The sequence below is a fragment of the Vidua macroura genome, chromosome 21 (genome assembly GCF_024509145.1).
Source record: "Vidua macroura isolate BioBank_ID:100142 chromosome 21, ASM2450914v1, whole genome shotgun sequence".
NCBI classification, from domain to species: domain Eukaryota; kingdom Metazoa; phylum Chordata; class Aves; order Passeriformes; family Viduidae; genus Vidua; species Vidua macroura.
This window is the reverse complement of record NC_071591.1, coordinates 6990559-7012773: the sequence shown is the minus strand read 5'-3', so window position 1 is coordinate 7012773 and position 22215 is coordinate 6990559. Positions and strand designations below refer to the sequence as shown.

Below are 22215 nucleotides of genomic sequence, written 5' to 3'. Positions count from 1 at the left end.
GGTGCGGGCAGGGCTGTGATGCGGGCAGGGCTGTGATGCGGGCAGGGGTGCGGGCAGGGCTGTGATGCGGGCAGGGCTGTGATGCGGGCAGGGGTGCGGGCAGGGCTGTGATGCGGGCAGGGCTGTGATGCGGGCAGGGGTGCGGGCAGGGCTGTGATGCGGGCAGGGCTGTGATGCGGGCAGGGCTGTGATGCGGGCAGGGGTGCGGGCAGGGCTGTGATGCGGGCAGGGCTGTGATGCGGGCAGGGCTGTGATGCGGGCAGGGGTGCGGGCGAGCCCCACTCCGCTCCGCGCGGCTCCGCGCCCGGCGCTGCGTGGAGCCACAGCGCCCCCTCCTGGGGCCCGGCGACACCGCCCGCCGCTCTGGCGCAGCCGGGCTCAGCCGGGCTGAACGGGGCTGAGCCGGACTGAACGGGGCTGAGCTGGGCTGAGCGGGGATAAGCTGCGCTGAGCGGGGATGAGCGGGGCTGAGCTGGGCTGAGTTGGGCTGAACGGCGTTAAACAGGACTGAGCTGGGCTGAGCGGGGCTGAGCAGGGCTGAGCGGGGCTGAACGGGACTGAGCTGGGCTGAGCTGGGCTGAGCAGGGCTGAACGGGGCTGAGCTGGGCTGGACGGGGCTGAGCTGGGCTGGACGGGGCTGAGCTGGGCTGCGCAGGGCTGCGCAGGGCTGAGCTGGGCTGAGCGGGGATGAGCTGGGCTGGACGGGGCTGAGCTGGGCTGCGTGGGGCTGAACGGGGCTGAGTTTGGCTGAGCCGGGCTGAGCTTGGCTAAGCCGGGCTGAACGGGGCTGATCTAGGCTGAATGGGGCTGAGCTGGGCTGAGCTGGGCTAGCGGGGCTAGCGGGGCTGAACGGTGTTAAGCCAGGCTAGCGGGGCTGTGTGGGGCTGAGCTGGGCTGTGCGGGGCTAAGCGGGGCTGAGCAGGGTGTGTTCCCTTTTTTGGGGGGTCCCTCCCTGATTTTCCGCCTCTGAACACCGTGTCTCACAGTGCTCGGGGGTTCTTCACCCTCATTTATGTTCTTCAGTGATTTTTTTCCACCCCCTCTCCCTGCCCCCGATCAATTTTTTCCTGCTTTCTCAACATCTCTGCATCAGCTGTAAATACCAAGTCCTGGGTAAAGTCTAGAAATCCACATCCATTCCTGGGAGCTGGGTGAGGATCCCTGGCTCTGGAGTCAGCTCCTGCCATGCTCTCCTGAGCAATGCACCTGGAGAAGGTGTTGGGGCTCCTGCCTGCACAAAGACGGGAGGATTTGGCTTTGAACTATTTCTGTCACACAGACAACAATGACTATTGTCTGCTGGCAGACCCATTCCCACGTAGTGTTTAGCATCCGCCTTACACATACTTCCAGTGTAGTAAACAGTGGTGGTTAGGAGGGAACAGAGACAAATCCCGTGCCATTTCTTTTGGGACACATTTTACCTAAAACAAGCCAATCCACCATATGTTCCTCCTCTCCAAAGTTTTAACAGAGACTTTAGTTCAGCCTTATTGTATTCCTGCTCTTGGAGGCCTGTCTCCTCGCTAGGCCCTATGGAAAGAGGGGAAGAGGAGGAAGGTCAGAGGGGGATGTTAAGCGCCTCTAACACCAGTGACATCATCTCCCCTGTGCCCACTCTGTCATTTCTGATCAAAGGGGCTTGCAAAGGGAGTATCTGCCCCCTGAGGATGGGAGGGTTTTTCTCTGAACCGGGGTAAGACTGAAGTGCAGCCTTGCATTGTGTGTTTTAGCCATAGATGTGTGTGTGGTTCTGCTCACACACACTCACACACATTTAAAAGTGATGTAACTCCAGCAGAGCTCTTCCCATACTCCCAGACTCCAGCTCTTGATCAGAGAAGGCATGATGAGTATGGAAATGCCACCGCTCCCCCAGCCATTTCCCTGCTTCCCTGTCTGCTGCTCATCTGCCTTTCCAGGAGTGAAATCATTCCCGAGTCCTGGGAATCTGCAAAGAGCCATAAAACAAGTGTAGACACACCAAATGTAGAGGGTTTTCTGCTGAGTTGCAAAGGGCTTTGGAGTCAGACAAACCCCAAATCAATGCTTGGAGCCAACTACAAGAGAGAAAGCTACACTGGAGGAACAAACCACCTACTGCGAGCCCTGCAAAGAAGACAGCATGTGTGTGCTCATGTGAACTTCTGAAGGTTTGATTTACATAATAAGAATATCAATGCAGCTATTTCTGCCCGTTCAGTGTGTGTGGATCCCACCTGTGTGGCTGAGCGTGCGGGAGCTGCGGGGCCGCAGAGCTTGGAGAGGGGTTTGCCCCCACGGCAGAGCGAGCCCGGGGTGCTGTGTCTGAGCCTGGGGTGGGCTGTGAGCTCCACAGCATGTGCTGGGTGTGCTTGGCGTGTACATGCTCCAGGGAGACCGCGGTGGCTTGTCTGGGGTGTGTGGGAGGGAGAGAGTCCAGGACTGTCTGTCTGCTACTCACAAGCAGAGCAGATCGATATTTTTCCTTTATAAGGAATTTTTTTTCAAAAGCCTTTCATGTTCCTTACACCAAAGCTACATTTCCTCTTTACTCGCTCCCTCCTCCTCTCACTGTCTCCCAAATACTTCTCTACAACTCCTGGGAAAGCAGATTTACTGCCATGAACACATTATTATTATGCAGCCAGATGAGCAGCCAGAGTAAAGCATGAAGGACCCTTCCGTCCTGCCTAGTGCAGATGTCAATCACAGGGCTAAATTCAAACACCAATTCTGCCAGTATTTCATCTGCTGCTGGGTTCCCTCCATGAAGAGGAGACTGCATCCGAGAAGTGACACCTCCTCCCCTTCCCCACTCTCAGGTACCAGCACGGGGGAACTCTCCAAAGCCAAAACACACACACCTATAACCCCCCTCCTTCTCCCGGTGGTCTCTGGGGCTTTAGACCCAGCCTGTGCTGGACCCCGGGGATGATGCAATGGCGTGGAGATGCCCTCCGTCCCGCCATTCCACAAGGACTGCAAAAAGGCAAAGTTATGCTCCACACCAGCCTCGCAAGCAGCACTGAACGGGGAAATGAACGTGGGGAAAACCCATCTCCAGCACCGTGGGGTGCAGCTCCCCGCCATCCCTACCCTCCCCCGGCTCTGCCGCTGTCTCCCATCCCCGCTGGAAGTAGAGGCAATCAGCCCAATGTGGGATTCGAAGCGACAGACTTTCCTTTTCCTCCGCGATTTGCTTGTCACTCGCGAAAGCGGAGCAGCGGATTAAGTGGAGATGACACCATCTCCTTGGGGACGGTCCCCCCCTGCTCCGGGATGTATCGATACTCCGGAATACAGATGGATCCTGGCTGCCTCCCACCCCCAGCGCCACCCCGCCTGGCCGCCAGCCCAGCCGAGCCGGGGCTGAGCCCCGATTGCCGAGCATCCTCCGGGGGGGCTGCCCCAGTAAAAAGCAGCGCTCCCAGCCTTCCCAGTGCGCGAATCTCGGCCCCTCGCTCAGCACCACGCACGCAGAACGGCTAAGGGAGCTGCGGGACTTGGCCATCCATCCCCCCTCGTCAGGCGGCGCTGCCCAGGGCGGGGGTGCGGGCAGGGGGGGCGGAGGGGCCGCGGGCGCGTTACACAACGCGCGGCAGGACGGGGGAGCCGGCCCCGGGCAGGGGCAGCGCCGCAGCCGCAGCGCAGCGCTCGCCTTACCTGATGCTAATGTGCCGCTGTGGCGGAGATCGGCTCGCCCGTGGGTTTTATTCGGCTCGGTAGGAACTTGTGGGAGAGCTTCTCTGTCCAGCTCGCATACTGGGTGCGGGGCTGATACTGCAGGCGTGAAAATCCTGGGGCTCTAGCAGTCCTTTTCATGCTCAGACAGAAAATCCCCTTCCTTGATCCAGATCGCGGGCATTAAGGGCAGAGGCAAGGAAAAAAAAAATTCCGCTTCTCCCCTTCTTCCTTTTCCTTTTTCTTGCTTTTTTTTTTCCCCCTTCCTGTGCCCCCCCTCTCTTCTGCTGCTCAGTTCGTAGCCATCGGGGGAAAGAGCAGAGGCAGCAGGGAGAATGGAGAGGGGGTTAGAAATAAAAATGAAAAGAGCTCCAGGAGGGAAGCGAGAGGCTGGGCTTGCCACCGGGGGAGGGGCTTGGAGCGGGCTAGAGAGGATGAATGGGGAAGAGGAAAGCAAGGCGGAGCCCCAGCTTGGCCATTTTATTCTAAGTGTTTTGTACATAATTAGAGAAGGGGAGGGGCCGGGGGCAAAAAGGAGGGACTTAAGCTCCGGGCAGACGGAGCCTGGGCCGTGAGAAGGGAGGGTGAGACCGGGAAGGGCCGCGGGATGGGGCTGCGGGAGGGGTCGAAACTTGTCTGCCGAGGAGGGGATCCGGGGTGTTCTGCGGAGGAGGCTGCAGCGGGGCCGGTTGCCATTCCAGGAAGACCCCATCTATTTAATTTTTTTTTTTTTTTTTTTTTTCCTACCCCCACGCCTTCAATTTTCTCCTTCTGGACGCGGACAGCGCCCGGCTGGCTCGGCCGAGCCGGGATCTGATGGGAGAGCAGGATGCTCCCGGCCTGATCCCAGCTCTCCTTGGGGAGCCGGGCCGGGGCCGAGCCGCTCCCGTCCCCGCCGGGCGGGCGCGGTTCAGCACCGCGGACAGCGCCGGCCGCGCCGGGAGAGCGGAGCCGGGCCGGGCCGAGCTGAGCCGGGCCGAGCTGGGGTGAGCTGAGCCGGGCCGAGCTGAGCCGGGCCGAGCTGGGGTGAGCTGAGCCGGGCCGAGCTGAGCCGGGCCGAGCTGGGGTGAGCTGAGCCGGGCCGAGCTGAGCCGGGCCGAGCTGGGGTGAGCTGAGCCGGGCCGAGCTGAGCCGGGCCGAGCTGAGCTGGGGTGAGCTGAGCCGGGATGAGCTGAGCCGGGCCGAGCTGAACCGGGCCCAGCTGAACCGGCATGAGCTGAGCCGGGCCGAGCTGGGCCGGGCCGAGCTGAGCCGGGATGAGCTGAGCTGGGGTGAGCTGAGCTGGGGTGAGCTGAGCCGGGCCGAGCTGAGCCGGGCCGAGCTGAGCCGGGATGAGCTGAGCCGGGCCGAGCTGAGCCGGGATGAGCTGAGCCGGGCCGAGCTGAGCCGGGCCGAGCTGAGCTGGGGTGAGCTGAGCCGGGATGAGCTGAGCCGGGCCGAGCTGGGGTGAGCTGAGCCGGGCCGAGCTGAACCGGGCCCAGCTGAACCGGCATGAGCTGAGCCGGGCCGAGCTGGGCCGGGCCGAGCTGAACCGGGATGAGCTGAGCTGAACCAGGCTGAGCTGAGGTGAGCAGAACTGAGCCGAACTAACTCTGCAGGCAGCCGGCTGCGCTCCCGGCCCGGCGGTGCCCCCCAGGTGAAAGTCCCAGCACTGGGCTGGGGGAAGGCTTGGGATGAGGAATGGAGATGGGGCTGATTCAAGGGCATGACCCAGCCAGATAAACCTCAGCAGAGCAGCAAAGGCAGCCCAGTGTAGGGGCAGAGCTGAACAACGCTGTGATGTGAGGCTCCCAGACAGGGACCCCTGGGTTTCCAGACGCTACTCCTGGGCAGTGGCAGGGCTGGGCTGGGCTGGGCAATGCTGACAGAGGGAAAAAAACACCCACCTCTTGCAGGGTGTGTGGGGCAAGGAGGGCAATGGGAGATGCCCTCCTTCCTGCAAGGACAAGCCCTTCTCTGGCCTGCAAGGACACTCTGTCCTTCTCTCACCCATCCCCTGTGGCTACAGAACATTGTCTTAAGCTAAATCTTCAGCAAATCTTTCCTAAGCAGAATTAGAAGCTGCTTCGTTAAACCCCAAGCTGCTCTGACAGGGCTGAAGCTCAGCTTATGTCAATGACAGGGTACCCAAATCTCCCGAGTTGTGCCTTTTTCCAAGGAACTGTTCAGCCACAAAGCACACTTCCTAGTGAGCCGCCTTGGATTCTGTCACACTGGCTCAAATAAAAGACTGAAATGATTCTCACAGATGCAAGGCCACAGAGGAAACTCCACAGCAGGGAAAATTCAGGAACTGGGTCTTACACAGAACATATAAACAAGGTCAAAGCCATTGTTTAAACAAATAAATGGCACTTGGGGTTATCATCAGTGTGCTTTTCATTGATGTTCTTGGCATTTACCAGAAGTAGAAGGGGAGCCCTTGTGTCATACATGAGGCTGTTTGAAATTAAAGCAAAGGCTCCATGAACCTGCAGTGGGATTTGCCAACTCAACCAATGCAACAGTTCTGGGTGTCTTTCCTCACTACGCCTGAGAACGCTTCTGTGGTTTGGTCTAGCAGGATTTGGCCCCACCCAGAATGGTATTTCATATTCCTGTGAAGAGGCAGAGAAAGAAAACAAGTGAGATGATACTCCTCAGGCACCCAAAGGTCTCACGGACCTAGGGAACATTTCATCACCCAAGGGCTGCAGCTGTGTCAGGGCAGGTCAGGCTGGAGATCAGGGAAAGGTTCTTGTCCCAGAGGGTGCTGGCACTGCCCAGGCTCCCCAGGGAATGGGCACAGCCCCAAGGCTGCCAGAGCTGAAGGACAGCTTGGACAACGCTCAGAACGACAGGGTGGGATTGTTGGGGTGTCTGTGCAGGGCCAGGAGCTGCACTGGATGATCCTGGTGGGTCCCTTCCAACTCAGGGTACTCCATGATTCTGTAATTCTGTGATAAAAGCTCTCTAAGAAGTAACACTTCCATCCAGAAAGTCCAAGTCAACCAGCTCCTGGGGCAGATGTCCTGCCTGGAAATAAGATTTTCCATCAATATAATAAACATATAAGTAGAGGAAAAGATAAAACAATGTAAAAAGAGTAGTTTTGCTGATGCTTTTCCTGTCCAGAGTGTTTTCCCTGTCTCCCCCCTCCAGTAGCACATACACCTCTGCTGCCTCGTTTCCAAAGCTGACTGTCTCTGTATCGAAAGCGGATTATTTGGTGCATTGAGTATTCAACATGTTCTCTTACAGTATTGTTGTGTTCAATGAGCTTTGCTCATCTGAATGGACACTCACTGCATAGTCCACTGGTTTAATTTGCTGCTTTGGAAACCTAAGCAGGTTACAGCATATTTGGCTATGTGTCTGTTCTTATGTGTCAAAGATAAGGTTTCTGGATGCCATTTTTAAAAACAAAATTATTTCACTTCAGTAGCTTTCTCTTTTCAGTGGTCTCTTCTTTTTAGTCTTGAGTATTTCAACTCACCTTCTCCCTACAATGAACAAAGCCTCGATCTTCACCCCAAATCAGCAAAGCTCCATTGAACAAGGATTTCTATTTCTTCTTCCAGTAAGGATTTTTTTTTTTCTCTTTTTTTGGAGCTTTTAACAATTTTAGCACATCCAATCCTCACTTTTTTTCACCCTTCTTTCCACAGGTATCTTAAAAGCAATGTTTGGAGTTCTTCAAGCTATAAGATTGTTCCCACGATGAAAATAGAAACCAGTCTATCAGAAGAAGAACAGAAATTCACAACACATAGGGTGAAAAGAGAGAGTCTCCAATTTGCATGCAATGGGCAAGCAAAAAATTGTGGTAGTGATGAGGATGGGGAAACAGTAATTCAGACTCTTTATTAGAAGTTTAGGAAGAAATCACACGGAACTGAAAGACCTAGAAAGCAGAGAAATGTCCATGCTGATCACTTAACAGCTGCCACAGTGATGGACAAAGAGGTTTCCTCAGTGTGTTCTAGGTGTGCTGTGGGTGTGGGTTAACCCCAGTGTTCAGCTCAACACAGCAACACAGCACAGTCATCCCCTCACTGCCCTCCAGCCCATATTCCAGGGGCCTGGGGGAAGAGGAAAGGGCAAATAAAAGCAAGAAAACTTGGTGATCAAGAGAAAAAAAATTCAAAATTGAAGCAGTAGAAGATTACTAAAAGAAAACAAAAAAATTGAGACAAAGACAACCACTCACCATGTCCCACAGGTAGACCAATAACCCAGCTGGATCTCAAACAAAAGATGACTAATCTAACTAAAATCCTCTTTTCCCCCTTTTTGTTGCTGAACAAGATGTTCATTATCGAAATCACAAGCGTGTTAACAACAAATGTTTTGGTCACAGACCTACAACACGATCCTATGAGCTGCTATAGGGGAATTTCACTCTACCCCAAACAGGCCAGCACAAAGTGCCATTATTATCTCTTGCAAAAGGAGCTGTATGTGCCAGCTGCACACAGTGAATTCTTCATCTCTGTTTGTGATTCTACAGCAAAGCTCACTCCAGAGTCCCATGAGCTGGTGAAGATATTCAGACTCCACTCTGTGTTCTTCTCATGCTACAGGCAAACTTTTCTTTCCCACATATCCTGTTGTGTTGTCCTCCTTGAGGATGCACAATGTATTCTTGTCAAGGTTTCGCAGACTTCATTGTTTATTACAGGCTAAAAATGGATTAAACTTGCTTTGTGAGCATTGTATTGATATTCTGGTGCTCTCCCAGTCTCTTGTGAAATATATTTCCTCTTTTTCCTCTGCAAACAATATCACAGCAAGCAGTGATCTTACTCAGACTGTTCTTTGTGCTGGCTGCAGAGATATCCTGTTCCCCAACCAGATCCATCTGCTGCTGGTACCCCTGAGCACCTGGAGGAGTGTCCCAGTGTTCCCCAAACAGGGTGGGTGACACAAAGGGCTCTGCCAGGCTGCTCTAATGGATGGCAGCAAGAAGGCTGTGAATGGGCTCAAGGGTCAGGCCAGGAGGCAAGGAGCATGCAGAGCCTGTTTCCATCACCCCCAAATGCAGATTTAAAGGTTTAAGTTGAATCTTCTGCAGTGGCTGGGGAAATGCTGAAATCCCTGGCCAAGACAAAATGCAGGCAGGTCTCAACAGAGTGGGAAGAAGCAGTTGGGAAATGTTTGGGTTGGGGTTTTTTGGTTTTTTTTTTTTGTTTTTGTTTTTGTTTTTGTTTTGTTTGTTTGTTTGTTTTTCTAATAGGAGTTTCTAGTTCCCCTGCATTAAACTGAATAATCATTCTCAGTGCAATTCTTAGATACCTTAAAAATTCTGAACTCACTCATCTTTCCAAATAGGTGCTTCCCCATCTTTGCATTGTTCCTAAATTAATATGTCCCAAATGTATCCATTTAGATAAATCCCTTTCCAAGTTCAAACTAATGAAGGCAGAAATGCCATAACTTCAGAATTGAACTCCAGCTGTCCTGGGCACCCACCTTTCAAGACACTTGTTCTGAGCACCATGACCTTCTGGGGTTGCAGAATTGGATTTTCAATTTCCTGAGATCCAACTTTCTAATTGGCTTTTTTTTTTTTTTCCTGCTTCTCTGCTCCTTAGCAGACATCTTGTGAGAAAGAAGTAATAGTGATTTGTCTTCCATTGAAGTTTAAAATAAAGCAGTGACCACTCTGAAGTCAAATCTAGGAAAATATAGTGGGCAGAAGGAGCAGTGGGAATTGGTTGTTTCCCAGCTCCAAAGACTGTTTCTCTACTGTCATTGATATGACAGTCCCTGGTCAAGACTAGATGATACAAATTAATGATTTGATCTATTGGATTCGTGGGGAATTATAACAGGCCAGACATTTGGTCTCAGGTATTCATCTAAACATTCTCTGCAGTTAACAGAAAGTGATATTTTTAACTCTACAGGTGTAATCTTCCTGTTATCTTTGACAGTGTCTTTGACATGGCTTGGATTTCCTTCTGAAATTGTCTCTCTGTGTTGACTCTAAAGGGAACCAAATCAGTGCTTAGATGAATTCCTAAATTTTAGAAGGATGAAGCCAGAGGATTTGAATACTTTCCTTTAGAGCTTATATCTGCTGATTTTCCCATTTAGGCACAAATCCATATTCTTTATTAGCAGTCTTTCATATTCACTATTGTTGCTATTGTGTGGGACCAAGCACAAGTCATCAGTATTCATCACCTGCAGTTTAGTTTCCTTCTGAACTTGGACTAGGACTTTCAAAAGGGAACTACTTGTAACTCCCAGCCCATCATGAGCTGCAGGAAGGCTTCAAGCCTCACTCTGCCTCTATCTGCAATCACTCAGCACTTCAGACCACTCAAAAAAAAAAAAAAAAAAAAAAAAAATAAAACAAGTTGGCAGATGAAACCCATGTGCAGTCAAATGCAGGGACTAGAATCTTCAATGGATTTTTTTTCTATTCCTCACTCCAACATATCTGTGTTCTTGTAACTGTTTCATGTCTCACAGAGCCCCCATAAAATTCACTGCTAAGGAGATGGCAAAGCAAGAGACATGGTTATTATGAAGCAGGCGTGAGAAAAAGAGGGTTTGGCTTAATTAAAAGAGGTGCAGAAGAGCCACTGTCATCCAGAGTCCGAGCTAATTCTGATGAGAGTGAGAGGCTCAGTGCTTCTGTTCTTGATTTCCCCATCCAGCAGGGGAGGCCCTACACTAGATGTGAGCACGGAATAATGGTACCACCCCAGCAGAAATCCAAGTCTTGCCACAAACACACATCCCACTGCGTGACTGTTCAATTGATCTGATCCATTGTAACTCTCTGGGCCGTTTTCAGCCTCTGGAAAGGGTGGCTTTGTCTTTTTCTCCCTGGATTATGAATAACAGCCAAGTCACCTGGCTCTCTGCCACACAACACAGCAGGGAAATTCTGTTTTCTGGAGCCTAAGGTCCAAACCTCCAGGACAGGGAGTCGAGCATGTTCCAACAGATTCATGCAACCTAAATGCACTTTTTTCAACAACACAAGTCCAGGTCAGAATGGACCATCACCATTATCTTTGGACCAATATACCTGGCAAGTATTGAACATAGAGGGTGGAATAAAAAGTTTTTTTTTTTTTTTTCCCACCACTGGGTATTATTTGTTATTTATTTAGGAGAAAATCTGAATCAGTGAGGAATGCCATGTCTTAGAGCATGCTGCTACTCTGAGATAAGTGCATTTTGCCTCAGGTGTGCAGTGAGTCACCAGGTTGATGGCTGGTGCATTCCAGCACCCTGAGAAGTGGAGCTGTTGTTACCTCACAGTAACCACATGCCTTGAGCAATATTATTTCTCACCTACAACAGGGACTTTTTATCTGGTTAAGACAAAGTGATGCCATCGATTTTCAGGAACTATGTTGAAAGTGCTTCACAAAAAACTCTGCATAAATGCAGCCCCTCGGGCTATTCTGGTTAGTGGCCAGAGCAGGAAAGGACAAATCAAAATATTCAGGAATCTATTTACAGAAACATGGTCAGGTAAACCAAGAAGGAGCCGTGGTGTGTGTACCCTATCCAGGTGTCTAGGACCACGATCTTTGTGTGAAACACAGCTGTTTAGATGCAGCTTTTATGGCACTGTTTCCCAAGCAGCGTGTTAAAGAGCAAGTATAAAAACTCCAGTTTGTTTATTTTATTTGGATGCTTCCCAAAGCAAAGACTGCTACATACTCTGTGTGTGCTCACCTCTCCCTGAGCAGTCCTGAACTCAGCTGCTGCCTTTCCATGGAAATGGGGATATTCCTAACAAGGGACTTTGCCTCAATCCTTCTTCACTTCCCGCTGCCCAGGCATGCCCTGGTACCAGCAGGTTTCAGATTTCCATACCAATCACTTCATTCTCTGTGGGTTAAACATTAGGCAGAAATTCAAGTCTGGGGAATCCTAGAAGTTCCTATTCCCTCTGTTTTCCCCTCTGGGTATCCATTTGCCAGTGGCAGCTCTGAACCAGCCCAGATGTCCCCTCAAGAGCATTGTCATCCCCAGTGTCCCAGTAGATTCATACCCTGAGCTCAGTCTCTGCCAGCAATGAATTCTGCACACAGACACTCCAGGCAGCTGAAAGGGCTGTGGCTGTCAAGTGTTTCTTTTTGTCATACTCAATTCTTGTTTTCAAGCTCTTCTTATGCTTGTGACACCTTCTCCAGGAATAAACATTTCTTTCCCTGTTTGTTGTAGACCAATTCCCTCCCTCCCAGCCAGCATTTAACTCTTCCAACATTTCCTGAGGAAAATCACCCAGCTCACCTCCGGAGGGAGTGATCTATTGTATAAGATGTTCAGGACCAACTCGGACACCTGGGATCTATTTTTAGCGCTGCTGCTGCTGATAGACACATATTCTCAAGGGAATCACGTTACTCCTCCTCACTTCTCCTTGCATCTGTGTAATACAAGAGATAAATTACAGATCTAATACTCTTGTCAGGATTATTTGTGTTTGTGTAACTTCCACCTGGAAGCCAGGCTGAGCTAACTGCAGTTGCCCACCCTTTTTTTTTTTTTTTTTTGCCTACACAACATAAAGGTATGAATGCAGCCATATATTGAGGTATTTCTGGGCAATGTTACAACTGAGAGCACCATGGTTTGCAGTCATCCACACCAGCAGGACTAAACCACCATGGGAATTCTAATGCCCTCTACCAAAGCCTCTTTGGGCTCTGCAGGTCATCCTGAGGGAAGTTCTAAGGTTTGCCTCACAAACCTCAGTATGGCAGCAGGTGATGTCAAAAGGAAGCAGCACTGACCCTGTTGCTCATGAGAAGGATGTAGAAAGAACCTGTTTTACACAAAACCAGAGGCAGAACTTGGAAAAAAACCCACTTCCAGACCTAGGTTAAATGTCTTTAATCTCCAAATCATCCATCTCTACACATGTTGACAAAAAACACTCTATAGGGGCAAAGTAATTATTTTTATTCTCTTTCTTTCCTTACTGCTTCACCAATACTCGATCAATATTGTCATTAAAGCTCTGAGAATAGGTTCTGTTGGTTAATCTGTGCCTTGAGTACAACAGAGACAGAAAGGAAAACAAAAGCCCCTCAATCATGTCACTCTTCCACAGCCATCACCAGTCCCCTTTTTTTTGGGAAAAGGGGCGCATCCATGGATGTCTCTTTCACAAACAACAAGGCACATGGTCCTGGGTTTTCAATAGGCATTTGGAGCCCAGGAGAGCTCTCTCACCAGGGGCAATTTGTAGGTAGGTCAGGTTTAGAGGATGAACTGACTGAGGTATCCTATAAATAGCTGGCTTATTGTATATTTAGTGTATGCCTTTAACAGGCTTATGCTGCCATTAAGTCTTCTGTGGAAGAAGGGAGCCATTGTGCCACTGCAACACCGACCTAATTAGCTTTGCTGAGGATTTCTTTAACAGGTTTATTCTAACAAGTTTAAATGTCTGATAACTGATTTGTTATAAGTCCTTTTAATGAGTCTCTGTCTTCCTCTGTTGGGTTTAATTCGTGTTGCTGCTGCTCAGTAAGGTTTTGCATCTACACAGAAGGCTGATTGTGATGTGCTTAGGCTTTGATAAGCTTTATTCTTGCAGCAGATTCCTTTCAATGTGCTGAAGTAGGTGGAGGCACGTATATTCCTGTAAATAGGAATGTGTGGAAGAATGAACTTTTTTTGAATTGCACTGCAGAGCTGTGCCTTTCATCCGGAGAGGCCCAAGCCATCTCACAAACTCCTGCACTCAAATTCTGCTCACAGGAAGACTCCCATTGATTTCAAGTGGGGTTTTTAATCACAGACAGAACTCCTGATTGGTGCATTCACCACCAAAATGATAAGGGGTAAATTGTGCAAAAGATAACTCCAAGCATGGTCCGAGCCTGCTGATATCTCCACAGCACCCTGAGGGTCCCTTGGGTGACAGGGTGAGGTGTTCCCAAGGGCACCATGTAGGACATGGGGTTGTTCTGACCCTGATGCTGAAGGTGAGATGGTTTCAAATCCTCTGACTGGGCAAAGTATCCTATTACAGCTTCTTCCAGGCTCTCAGAATGTGCAGAGGTGCACAGTTTTCTTTGTGCACCTCCAAACACCTCTGTTCTGGAGGCAATTAAACATAAATTCAGGTGCACTCTTATGAGACATTGTATCTGAATTACTTCAGCAGGTAGGGAAACTCAAGCAAAACCTGTCAGAGCATTAATCAGAGTTGCCCCACAGATCACTGGAATAGAGTTTAGCTTTCCCTGCCCAGTACTGCAATCTCAGGCTTTGTGTTCTCCACGCAGAAATAAATACCAGCTTGCTCTAGAATAAAAGAAGAAAGCACCTTTGTTTAGGCCAAAATATATTATTGTTCTTCAGATTCAAATAATAATCATAACTGATAGTTAATAGTACACAGATAATGCTAAAATTTATGCAAATTATGTAATATATATATTATTATATATACTATATATTATTATATTATACTACTATATTATACTATAATATACTAATATATGAATATATATATATATAATACTATATATATATTATTATATTATACTATACTGTTATATATAACCACAATTAATAAATACAGTCAAAGGATGTGCGACCCACATTGTTACACTGTGCACCACTCAATCCAGACCACGTGGACAGACAAACTCCTCTTTTTATCTTATTCACAGTCAGATTCACCCAGGCAGTGCCTCAGCCAGAGAGAGCACCATGAACTTGATGTCTGGTGGCAGAATTTTGTGTCATCTTTAGAACGTTATTTTGCACAGCAAATTAAAAAGGAGGCTCGGGGAAAAGCCAACACTTTTGTCTCTTGCAATCAGGGAATCTGCTGCAAGAATGAAGTCATGTCTCTGTGGAAAGGGAGGAGGAACTGCAGGTAGATATATGTGCTCACACAGACAGAAAGCCTCAATCTTCTAGATTTACTTCCTAACACATTTAGGATAAGGTGGAAATATTCTTATCATTTTTATAGATGAGAACCTGACAGACTGAGGGCACTTATCTGTAAAGTAACATAGAAAAGATGTGTCCATACAGCAAATTTAACTGTTGCTTTCAAAATATCACCCCTGTTTCCTAACCCTTGGATCAACCTTCTTCTAATGGAAGCTTTCAGTCCTTAGTACCCTGACTTCATATCACCAGAAATAAGTGAAGAATTAACGATCATGGCTTTCTGTATAAAGGGAGTCTGGAAGAGGCCCTGGAGATAACTGCTTGTTCAATTTGCTTCACCTCAGCTCTGCCAGTCGTTTTTTGTTTTGTTGTTGTTGGGGTTTTTTTGTTTGGTTTTTTTTGTTTTGTTTTGTTTTGTTTTTTTTGTTTTTTTTTTTTTTTTGAGGGTGTGCTAGCAAAAGTTTTACATTGTAAGGGAAAAGGAAGAATTAAAAATTATTTTCTACCAATGTTTTACTAAAGAGCTCTCAATGTGGCAGGAAATATTTCCAGCATGTGATGTTCCTTCTCACCAGGATTTCTAAACCCAGAGGCTCATCTCTACAGGACAGAGATGGATGTATACTCCATGGATGTAAAATGGAATTTTATTTTTTAAAAATCAATATTTTGACCCCAAACTTTACATGGAAAAGGCTTTTGTTTCCATAGCACTTCTCAATCACAGGATTCTACTTACACTGAAAACAAAGACAAAGAAACTTTCAGTCTGGCCCCTTGAGATATGCAGGAGATCAGAGGCTGGGACTCCAGTTTGGGTCCCTGTGGGCTCTTTGCTGCAGGGAGTGGCACTGCAGTGTGATTCTGTCCCAGCCCTCTCCACACACCCCCAGCAGGGGCTGGCATCAAGGAATGTCCATGTTTTACCCCTGGAGCACATCCATCTCTACAGCCACAGCCCCTTCCCTGCGCACGACCTCTTAGAGAAGGAACTTGAGCCAGGACAAGGAGAGGCTCTGAGGACAATTGTCCCACCCTATCCTCACCAGCTCACACAGTGCTCTCCAGTTCTGTGACTCAGCTGGGATGATAAAAAGCCATTTCAGCTTTAGCCAAAGCCTGACCTTAGTTATAAGCAGTACAGGTTGTGCAGAGACTGCTGATGGAGGATTTCTTTTAGCCTTTCTAAGTGAGAGTGAAACCTCATCCCCAGGACTCCCCAGTTTTTCTTCCAGCCAGTATAATTCTCTACCCTTAAAATAAAAAGCCCTTTCCCCCCACCATAGCTTCCCAAAAATCCCCATTTATTCCCATCCCTGCACCTGCAGTTTTATGTGAGCACAGCACAGTGCCTTCAAGTGTAAATGATGAGTGTCCGAGCTGACCTCCACAGGCTCAGACCTTCTCCATCCCTGACAGCAAGGCCAGCTCCTCCCAGGCAGCTTCTCTGTGCAGGGATAATAAAAGGAGATATACCTTCCCTCCCCACCTGTTTAACACAGTTGTTTAATACAGTAATTGTGGGAGAATGTGCATGTTGGGAATGACTTACTGTTATTGTGTGCATTTAGGGCAGCCTGAAGATTCAAAAACAGAGATAAAAGTTCTATTATCCAAAGGGCCCCTGTGCCCACAGCAATGTTTATGAAAATCATTTTGTTCCCTTGCAGTTTGACTTTGTTTTATTAAACAGTAAAGCATTTTAAAAGGTGCATGGAAAGGAAATACATGTGCTTGCTGGAGCCACCTCAACTCGATCAGGGATAACCTCTCCCATCTCTCTGCTGCCTTCCGGCTAGATCCATGCTCCTGGAAATGAAGAGGTGGGATTTAAACAATATAGCTGTTTCCTTGCTTCCTTCATTTGGAGGGGAAAAGAAAAAAGAGAGAGAGAAAGAAATAGTCCGTTCATAGCTCCTTACACCAGCAGAAAAAAAAAATCTATGTCTTATTTAGCAAAGAGAGAGCACCGCACACTCCACTGCTCCAAATTCCTTTGTTATTGACTGTACTCTTCAGTCATTATTATTACTTTGTTACTTGTAAGAACAGACTCTTCATTTTAGGACATTCTAGATTTCAAAAGCTCTTCTTGCCTTTCAGACATGAAGTTCTTCAAACCAAATATGACTTAACTTTTGTGTCTGAACATCTCCTGGTACAACAGAGCCCTGAGCTTTGCAAGAATTCTGAATTTCCCTTCTATTGCAGTTAATGGTAAGTTTTTTTCCTGATGTTTCACTGGAGTAATTCCTCTGGTTGCTACATAAACATGGAGAGTGCTCCTAAGGCTTTAATAGATATTCTTTCTGCCTTCTGAAGGTTATTCAGAGCAGGAAAAAATATCAATATCTCCCCACCTGGAGTACTGGGTCCTGTCAAGCTCCTCAGGTTTGGAGGGCTGAGGCATGCAGGAATGTGTAGAAATAACATCTTTGCCATTATTCTTTTAATTAATAGTTGGTCAATGCTGATCCCAACTTCTGACTGCTGCACTTTCAGTGGTAGAGAAAAGGAGGCAAAAGGAAAATTCTGTGCATTTAGATTAGAAAATAGTATGGATAACTAGAAAATACTATATCCTGCTAAAAGGAGGATGGTGATAGAGCAGGTCTGTCCAGCCTTGAGAAGGGAAAGCTCCAGGAAAAAAAATCCATTAATTTATATCACACATGTTGCTCAGTTCTGCTAAGTTAAAGCACTAAAAAAATTGCAGCTTTTTCTCTCTAGATTCTGTGCAAGGTATTTTGTGTAAAATACAAAATTAACTTAGAAAAGGATATTTTGACTTCTGTTTTCTGATCCTTTGGAATGGTCACAAAAGACATTTTCTATTTTTTCTTCTGCCATGAAAACTTGATTTCTAAAGTAGGTAGCTGGAAGATGAACGATCCAAATTATAATATGGCACCTGGATATGGGTCTTTTTCTGAAAGCAATTGATATTATCAGATTTATAATAACTCACTTAAAATTTTATCAGTGCACATCACTGATGAAATCCTTCTTTCCATATTTTGTAAGGATGACTTGTGATAAACCTTGCACTTTTCATCCTTTTTCAAGTAAAACAAATTCTTAGACTTTCCATTGCTGACATTCCATCCTCCTCTCTGACTCCTCTGTCAGGCTCCAGCAAACTCTGTTTTCTTGGGTATAGGAATTACCAATATCCAGTGATCTTTAATTACTTCAAAATGTTGCCAGACACTTCTTTTGTGGTGTGCAACCCTTTCAGCCAGAGCCAAACCCCAGTGAGTGTCTTCATCACATGAATATGGTCACAACTTCATGTAATTTCAGTAGCGAGTGGGCAAACAGAAACCACCACAAGGGTGACCTGCAAACAAGGCAGCTGATAGCAAAGGCTGTGCAATAACCCCTGTCCCAGGGTTCCTGGAGAGCCCCTCCCACAGAAGCAGAGGCAGGAGAACAATCCAGCCCAACTGGCTCCTCCACCCGCCCATATTTTCCAAGCCTTGATTAGATTCTGCAATCACAGATCAATTGATAATTTCATAAAACCAAGTGAGTGGCTGTCAGCACCACAATCAGCCCAGGATGATGTGTATGCACTGACCTTCAATCCCTTGCCCAGGAGTGTGTGTCAGAGATAAAATGCCTGTTTGGAATGCCTCTCCCTCCTGTTCTCCCCAGGCTGTTGCTCTTTATGGACTCAGTAAGCTTTTGTTTAATTGGTTACGGCAATGGGAGAAATAAATAGCATCAATACTGAGCCTGCCTCCAGTGGCTGCAGAGAGGAGGCTTTGCCTGACAGGTGGCCCTCAGGAAAACTTTGCAAGGCTGCTCCAAGGAAAAAAACAAAACACACACACAGATTTTTAGCTCTGCAACAGAGGAGGATGTTTTTCCTGTGCCTTAGTAATGGGAGTGAAATACGAATCATGAAAAATCACTTTTCCATAACTTTTCAACCCATGCTCTGGAGCTGGCTGTCCTCCCTTCTCCAGTGCCTCAGTGTGCACTATCATATGGTGTAGATACAAAGCTACTTCCCTTTTCTGTTCTTCTCTTTTCCCCACCTATCCCACTGGACATCCATCCTTGAATTGAGTATCCACATCAGCCAAGACACGGGGTGTGAGGTAGAGAAGTAAATTGCCAACAGCCACTCAGAAAAACCATCCTGAAGCCTTTTGAAAGCACCTGTGTATTTCTTATCTGCTTCTTATGTTCACCATTTCATCCCAAATAAATGCAGCGATTCCTCTTCACTCATGCTCCTATGTGAGCATCCCCAATCCTTTTTCCTGCAAGCACTCAGTTATTCTCAGAGCTTGGTGAAGAATTTATAAGCCATATATAAACTCTTTTTGCTGCTGCCAGAGTATTCCATGAATAGATTTTAATTTTCTGAAGCATCTTTGCAGTGCAAATCCATCAGTATGGCAATCCAGACTCCCATCCTAACAGATGCTCAGGAATGCTCACAAGCTGATCAATACCAGGCAGAATTGGTCACTTAGACCATAAGGTCCTGTAGAACCTGTTTCCATGTTAGAGGATGGCTCACAAACACTTGCAATTAGGGGCTCATAAAAAGTAAAAGCAAGTTTTCATGCAACATTACATTCAGCAAAACAGGACCATTCAGCCTTACACAGCCTGGAAAGGAACACAATGAGAGCTGGCTCCTTAGAAATTCCAGCTGAAGTTCCCAGGATCCTTGTGTTGAACAAGTGTTCCAGAATTGTGTCTCTGATCACGAATAAAAATAAAAACCTTTTTGACTTTGGGATAAACACGGCATGAAGTGTGAAATCAACCCATGTTGTACATCATTTGGAGTGACCAGTCGCATGCAGAGTCTAAATAATTAGCAAAATAATTAATAACCTGCCAAATAATTAGCACACATAATTAGGTATTGACAAAAATGAGAGCCTAAGTACATGTGCTCCTGGAGTTTGGGTCGTAGTGAGCAAGCTTGGAATGTCAACGAAGTTTTCAGTCATCATTGCATAACCTGGCTGGGCGACTTTGGGAAAACTGTAGCGATGATGCAGTGTGGGTCTCTTCAGATAAAGGATGTTCAGATGCTTGAGCACATCCAGAGGAGGCTACAGGGCTGGTGAGGGGCTGGGAACACAAGCCCCGTGAGGAACACTTGAAAGAGCTGGGGTTGTTCAGCCTGGAGAAGGGGAGGCTCAGGGGTGACCCCATTACTCTCCACAGCTCCCTGAAGGGAGGTGCAGACAGGTGGGGTCGGTCTCTTCCACCGGGCAGCACTGACAGAACAACAGGACACAGCCTCAAGCTACGTCAGGGAAGGTACAGGTCGGATATTAGGAAAAAAATTTTCACCAGAAGAATAATAAAGTACTGGAATTGTCTTCCCACGGAGGTGGTGGAATCACCATCTCTGGGTGTGTTTAAAAAAAGACTGGACATGGCACTTGGTACTACAGTCTAGTTGAGGTGTTGGGGCATGGGTTGGACTTGGTGATCTTAGAGGTCTCTTCCAACCTCATTATTCTGTGAAATTACATCTCTCACTTCTACCCTCCCCTGTAGATTAATACTGAGGCAACCTCCCCTAGTTTCTTTTTATGGCATCTCTGTCCCCAAGAACTTCTGTGGAAGGATTTACTTTTCTTTAAACCCAGCTCCAGTAACCAGTGGGCAGCCAGGGCCACATGGACAGAGGATGTTCCCCATAGTTTTCATCGTAGTATTCCCCCTCACACCTCCAGAATCACATCTCGGGCCTGGCTTTCCCCCACTGAGTTGTTTTTCCCCAGATGCACCATCGTTCAGACTACTTTTACACCTTGTGGCTCCTGTGGGACAAGACAGAGGGAGTTTTTGCAGGAAGGAACGCACTCCCTGGAGAAAATTTTTCAAACCTAAAATCACAGAATGGTTTGGGTTGGAAGGGACCTGAAAGCTCATCTCATTCCACCCCTGCCATGGGCACGAACACCTTCCACTATCCCAGGTGACACCAAGCCCCATCCAACCTGGCCTTGGACATTTCTAGGGATAGAAGCGTTCTTGACTTCCTTCCACTTCTGAGAGAGCTGCACAAGAACACACTGATTCACCAAAGCCAGAGGAAGCCGCTCATCTCCATGGCCAAGACCAGCAGCAGTACTTATGCAGCCTAATGCCATAAGAATCCAGAGGTCCTCTCCAAAAATCAGTGCACAGCCACATTTGGCATGGATGCCTCACCTCAAACATCACACTGGACAACCAGGAGCCCTGTGCAATCCCTTGGAGTGTCCCCAGGAGCCATCCATCACTGGAGGCAGGCAGCACACAGGCTGGCCAAGTGGCACAATGAGCAAATCCCATCTCTTGGGAGAGGAACGTTCCCTGCAGCTCCCAGCACACACCCAGGGCTCCATCTGTGGTTGTGCTGAGCCAGACCTCCCCTGGGCGGCTGTGGGGAGCGAGCCTTGGCTGCATTTTCCCCCCCTGGGGCTGATGTGATATATGAGGTGCAGGTGACACTTGGGTCAAGTGAGCACCTGTTCTGCTGAGGCCTCGGGGGAGTCTTACTAACATGGGAAGAATTTATTTTAACAGCGAGAAACTGGGGGAGATTAGCACAGCACATTCTCTCCCTGGGAGTTGTAAACTGCTGGAATTCACTTCTCGCCTTTGGGATGCTGCAAAGAAAAGAGGAAGGGTCTCTGCAAGGACAGGGGGAAGGGCTTTATGATTGAAAGCTGGTGTCTCTGTTAGCTTGAAATTTGGATTGCAGTAGTCAAGAGATGTCCTTGGTCTCCAAACAATGACAGCCCCATCTCTGCAGCATGGAAGCTGGAAGGCTGAGCCTGTTTATATTTTGTCCAGAGGATTTGGGATTTTTGTTAAGGCAAAACATATAAACACCACTTGGAAAGCAGGGACTAAAACTATAGTCACACACATCCACATTCAATATCTCATCTAAGTACCTTTGCCTGCTGCAAGGTTAAAATAAAGTATTATTATTCTTGTCAGGTAATTGAAAAGGAGAAGCCCCTTTCCCTATTTCATCTGAGCCTATGAAGTCAGAATGTACAGCATTCCCTTCCCACTCAGTCAAAAAAAAAACCCCACATTTCATGGTGAAGGCTAGGAAAGGGTCCTACAGATTGTCAGTCTGGGTTCAGAGGGAAGCTGTGGCCTGTGTTTGTCACCAGCTGATGGTGTTTTCATAGTTCATGTAAAAATTAATTGCTTGTCTTAGTTCAGTTTCCCATGACTGGGTAGGAATTGCACAAACCCAGCCTGAGGTCAGCATCCTTACAAAAAAAAAAAAGCCATGTCTAGGCTTTAATCCTGGATATAGGAAAAGTGTGTTGGACATCAGTCTGAGGGAAGAGGGTAAATGAACGATTTGGTCACATCAGAACTCTGCAAAGAATTTCTGATCTCTTTGTAGAAACAGTGGAAAAGGGAAGCAAGAAGTAAAAAAAGAAAAATTAACAAAACCCCTTTTTTCCCCCAATTGTCTTTAAAATGTTGATTTTAGCTGTTGTTTGAAAATTACTCTCTTTGACATTTCCTTTAATATTGTGGTCTTACTCAAAACAGTTCCAATAGTAAAAAAATAAGTGCAATGCTTTCCCTGACCCTAAATAGAAGTCATTTTGTTGTTCTAGTTGCTTTTTCTTTTTTTTTTTCTTTTTTTTTTTTTTTTACTTTTCAATTTGCTAAGAAAGCTGT

General features: G+C 47.5%; 1 protein-coding gene across 1 annotated transcript in view; it reads right to left on the bottom strand.

Moving 5' to 3' along the window:
- Nucleotides 1-4017, bottom strand: part of BRINP1 (BMP/retinoic acid inducible neural specific 1) — an 89094-nt gene extending 85077 nt beyond the window's left edge. Inside the window, exon 1 of the mRNA XM_053996709.1 lies at nt 3646-4017. The gene's annotated coding sequence lies outside the window, so the exon portion shown is untranslated. The remainder of the gene's footprint in view (nt 1-3645) is intronic.
- Nucleotides 4018-22215: the final 18198 nt, after the last annotated feature.